We start from the raw sequence: 5,559 nt of genomic DNA on the forward strand, positions 1-5,559 counted from the left end.
GCCCAATCAGCGTCAAAAGTATTGCTGGGCACTCATACTGTCTAGTGGTCACTGATGAATATTCAAGATTCTCATGGGTGTTTTTCCTAAAAGCGAAGTCTGAAACTTTTGGGTGTATTAGTCTGCTAGTCACGACTCTTGAGTCGCAATACAAGCTGAAGGTTCGAAGAATTCGGTCAGATAACGGTACAGAGTTTAAGAACGCAAACGTTGATACTTACTGCAAAGAAAAAGGCATCGTTCAAGAATTCAGTGCTCCGTATGTTCCACAAATGAACGGGGTTGCTGAAAGGAAAAACCGTACGTTAATCGAGACAGCAAGAACCATGTTAGCTGACTCAGTGTTGCCAGTCACGTTTTGGAATGAGGCAATTGCCAACGCCTGTTTCACACTGAATCGGGTTGGCATTGTCAAGCGCCACGGCAAGACTAGTTTCGAGCTTCTTCAACGTCGAAGGCCTAACTTAGAGCACCTGGAACCATTTGGGGCTCTTTGCACGTTACTCAAAAGGCAAGTTGATAACAAGTTCGAGGAGAAGATTATTAAGGGTTACTTTCTGGGTTATAGCGTTCCTCTCAAAAGGGTCTACAACCGATCAACAAAATTGGTTGAAGAATGGTACCACGTCGATGTTCAACGCTACACAGAACCAGCCAAAGGGACAGGTGAAGACTGGTTGTTTGACTTTGACAAATGGGTCAAGTCATTCAATCTGAATGATGTTGCTATTCAAATGATGTATGAGGCGCAAAATGCACCTCCTGATGAATCACAGCAACGCTCATCTCATCCTGGTCCGTCAACGTCTTCTTCCACAGAGTCAACAGAACAAGTTCTTGAGTCATCTGATTCCGAATCTGAAGATGAAACACCAACAGACTTTGTACGACCGGCACCGACACATGTTATTTCACAACCGTCCTCGTCAAATCAAGATGTGTCTATCACAGATCCGCCTCTAACGTCTACTTCAGAGGCAGCACCACAATTCGCTCCAGTTCCTGAGCTGAACACAAACAACATGGAACAAACCGCTCCAGTTCCTGAGCCGAACTTAACAAACTTGGAACAAAATGTTGTCGTTCCTGACAATCCGGTTGTTAGGACTGAACGTGATCATCCACAAGACAACATTATAGGGGACATTCAACAGGGTGTCAAAACTCGTCGACAGCTGAATTTTGGTCTCTACACAGAAATGATGGAGTCAGGATCAGTTGCTCTTAATGCCCATGAATGCTTCTTAGCACAAGAAGAACCACACAGCACCACCGATGCGCTGAAAGATTCCAACTGGGTCTCAGCCATGCAAGAGGAATTATTGCAGTTTAAAAGACTTGGTGTGTGGAAGCTGGTGGATCTCCCCAAAGGTCAGAAGAAAATTGGCACTAAGTGGGTACTAAAATGTAAACGTGACGATCGTGGAGTGATTGTTCGCAACAAAGCCCGGCTGGTGGTCCAAGGGTTTAGGCAAATCGAAGGCCTAGACTACAATGAGGTATATGCTCCGGTTGCTCGTTTGGAGGCAATCCGGATGTTCTTGGCGTATGCATCTTTCAAGAAATTCAAAGTATATCAGATGGACGTCAAGAGTGCCTTTTTGTACGGTCACATCGAAGAGACCGTATATGTGGCACAACCTCCAGGTTTTGAAGACCCATATCACAAGGACAAAGCCTATCTGCTCAACAAGGCTTTGTACGGTCTTCACCAAGCCCCGAGAGCTTGGTATAAAGAACTATCCAAACACCTTCTGAACAACGGGTTTAGAAGGGGAACCATTGACTGCACGCTATTCACAAAAGAAAAAGAAGGAGATCTAATTATGGTACAAGTGTACGTGGACGACATCATCTTCGGGTCCACGAATAAAACACTTTGTAAGGAGTTCGAACAAGTGATGAAAGAAAAATTTGAAATGAGCTCCATGGGTGAGATGAAGTTCTTCTTAGGACTTCAAGTTGATCAAAAAGATTCCGGTATCTTCATTCACCAGACAAAATACGTCAATGACATCTTGAAACGGTTTGAGATGTTGAGTTCTTCTTCACAGAGAACTCCTTTAGAGGTTAATCACGGGATTAATCCTGACGAGAAGGGTGAATTGATCAATCCAACTCACTATAGAGGGATCATCGGATCTCTAATGTACCTGACTGCTTCTCGGCCAGACATAATGTTTGCTACGTGTCTCTGTGCACGTTACCAGTCAAAGCCGAAGGTCTCCCATCTGATTGCAGTCAAAAGAATTTTGCGTTATCTGAAGGGTACTCCAGATTGGGGTCTTTGGTATCCTTATGATGACAACTTTGATCTTCATGCGTATAGTGATTCGGATTATGGTGGTTGTAAACTCGATTACAAATCAACAACAGCAGGATGTCAGTTCTTTGGAAGTCGTTTAGTAACGTGGCAATGCAAAAAGCAGACGTCAGTCTCCACTTCAACAGCTGAGGCGGAATATATTGCGGCTGCCAGTTGCTGTTCTCAAGTTATTTGGATTCAGCAACAAATGCGTGACTACGGTATTGAATGCTCTACTACTCCCATATATATTGATAATTCTGCTGCAATTTCAATTACCAAAAATCCGGTTCATTTTAGCAAAACGAAGCACATCGAAATTCGATATCACTTCCTTCGTGACTGCTACGAAAAGAAGTTAATCGATGTGATAAAAATCCCCACTCAGGAACAACGCGCTGATCTCTTCACTAAAGCATTTGATAAACCACGGTTTTTATATTTACTAGAGATCAACGGCGTTAAACGTATATCAGATGATGTTCCTGAAGATATCATTTAAATTGTTTTCATTTTTCTTTTCTTAAAAATTTAAAAAAAAAAAAAAAATCCAAAAAGATTTTGTTTTTTATAAATTCTAGGGGGAGAAAAGGTTCAAGAAAAACCAAAAACAATATAAAATACAAAAACCCAAAAACATTAAAAAAAATTTTCAAAATTTTGAGAAGTTGATCTTGTTACAAGAAAGGTGATAGTACACAGACGCTATCATACTGAGACATCAAAAAGATTTGCTATTTCTGTACAGCTTATTTTCATTTTTCTTATATTAAATTTTTATACATCACTATCGCTTAAAATTATGTCGGTTACCTCAGTTTGATGGACACATTTTCGGATGTGTTTTGGTCCTTATTTCTACTAGTAGATTATGAGGATAGCCATTAACCATATGACTGAAAGTGATCGGGGCGGGTTTTGATGGTTTTTATTCTTTCGCTGAAAAATAGTCGGTTATACTTAGTTAGAAGGACACATACTCGTATGTGGTCGGTCCAGTTGATCCATTGGATCTTCAGGATAGCCGTTTACCTGAAGACTTTGACTTGATTGGGGCGAAATAATTTAAACGGTTTTTTTTTAAAAGACATTCATTTATATTCAGAAAATGAGAAATTGATCCAACCTTGGAAAATGATAGATATACTGATTCTGTGTGCTTAACTAGTGAAGTTATTAGGCTTAAAAGGCTTTAGAACAGTCATTGTGTGTCATGGTAGCTTTTTATGGTGCGTAAAAGTAGATGTGATACAAACTAAATCTACTCGATTTTACGTGGAAACTCCTTAAGAGTTTTGTTTGTCTTCATATATATCTTTCCGAATGATAGGCAGAAAAGCGATTACCCAGTCATACACGAGCCCATAAGTGTTCTGATTCCCGTAAAGATAGTGCATGAAGAAACTGCAGTGATCCAGATTCGGGACTTGCAATTGTTTTACTACTCTGAAGTCTATGTAACATTCAAAAAAAAAAAAAAAAAAAAAAAAAAAAAAAAAAAAAAAAAAATTATTCTTTATGAGTTATTGAAACATTCTAGAGTTAACAATGTCAAGACTTCTCAATCATGGAGTAAGAAAGAAAACGGGAAGCAGATGAAGACACTTACAACCTTAATCAGACACTATGGGTCAAAGTCAATTCGGGGTGACTTGGGGAAAGCCAAATACGCTTTGAGAATAGATAGGAGGCATCATAATCTCTGAGTTGTTATTCACTTAAATTTTGAGACATAATTGAACCTAACTCGTATCACAGAAACGATGAAAACCATTTTAAGTTATTTTCATGCTCATAACCTGTTTCTTTATGTCATAATACAGCTCAACACGGATCTATGTGACAGTCACTTAATTAGTATGATTCCTGTTCGGATCTTTCTCACAAAAAGAATATTCATTATGTCTTGTTCAACTTCGTATATTAAAAAAAAAAAAAAAAAAAAAAAAAAAAAAAAAAAAAAAATCTCAAAAAGTCTCAGTAGATAGTCATATACGTCTGTATGATTTCTTATTATAGATCCTTCTCAACCAAAAATAATGTGTTTTAAATTTTTTTTGTACAGATGTTTATTTCAGTTTGAATATTATAAAAAGAAACAAGACAAAAATTCAAAAACATTTTTATTCTGAATTAATTTTTCTTTAATTTTATTCTGCTTTAATGTCGATGAGAAATCATTGTGACAGGTAGTCTGATCCCTGTCCCTCCCTGTAAATAAATAATTAAGATTTTATTTTTGGTTATTTTATTTTATTCTTAATGTTTGAAAGTCGATGAGAAATCATTGTGACAGGTAGTCTGATTCCTGTCTGTTCCTACTAAATGTTTATTCAGTGTGTAGGAATGAAAGAAAAACTCATGCAGGTTGCTAAACGTTTATCTGCGCAACCAAGTGTGTAATGAGAGAAGGAAGAAGTTGCAATAAAACCGAAGTTGGTTGGACCTGATATTTTCTGTGTGTTTACTAACGTTTTATGATCTTTATGTTCTACAGGAACTGAGCTCACAAAATCGGAAAATTTCTATGCTAACTAACCAAATGTCAAAAGTTTAAGTTTTCTTGCAGGTTCAAAAGCACCGTGATCGATGACGGGGAATAAGAAGTTTAAAAGTCAAATTTTTCTAAAACTTTTCCTCATTCGATCGAACATGTAGCCATTCGATCGAGTCAGTCAATCGAATGTGCCAAATCGATCGGATAAGTTATTGTGAAAAATCAGTTTGAGGGAAGAAATCCATCCGATCGAATAGTGTGTCTCATTCGATCGGATGAGTCAAGCGAACAAGTTTATTCGATCGGATGAGTCAAAAATCTGTATAAATAGCAGAAGTCATTCGATCGGACATTTTCATCCGAAAAGAATTTGAAATTTCCCTCTCAAAATCGATCGTGCTAAAACCTCTTTTTGATCCGACCAGTTTATTCACTTTTTCGCGTAGATTTCAAAAATGTAAGTTTTATTGATTTTCGTCCGCGTTTCGATAGGTTTTCGGGCCGTTTTTGGTGTCGGAAACGGTCCCGACAATAAAACTGAGTTTTTTTTTGTTTTCGGGTCATGAGGGTCATTGGAAAACATGTAAACAACATCTTTCAATGTTTCGCACATGTTGATTGTGGTTAATCGGTCGAAAAACCGATTCGGGTCTCGTTGAAATCTGGGTTCTGGTTGAAGGAATCGAATGAGTCCATTCGATCGAACCAGTCTAAATCGATCGAATATATGTCTCACTCGATCGGATGATTAGTTCAT

This window comes from Bidens hawaiensis, unplaced genomic scaffold, assembly GCF_021521415.1.
Source record: "Bidens hawaiensis isolate Kalapana, Puna unplaced genomic scaffold, B.hawaiensis_p1.1 tig00025593_1, whole genome shotgun sequence".
In the NCBI taxonomy this organism is placed as follows: Eukaryota; Viridiplantae; Streptophyta; class Magnoliopsida; order Asterales; family Asteraceae; genus Bidens; species Bidens hawaiensis.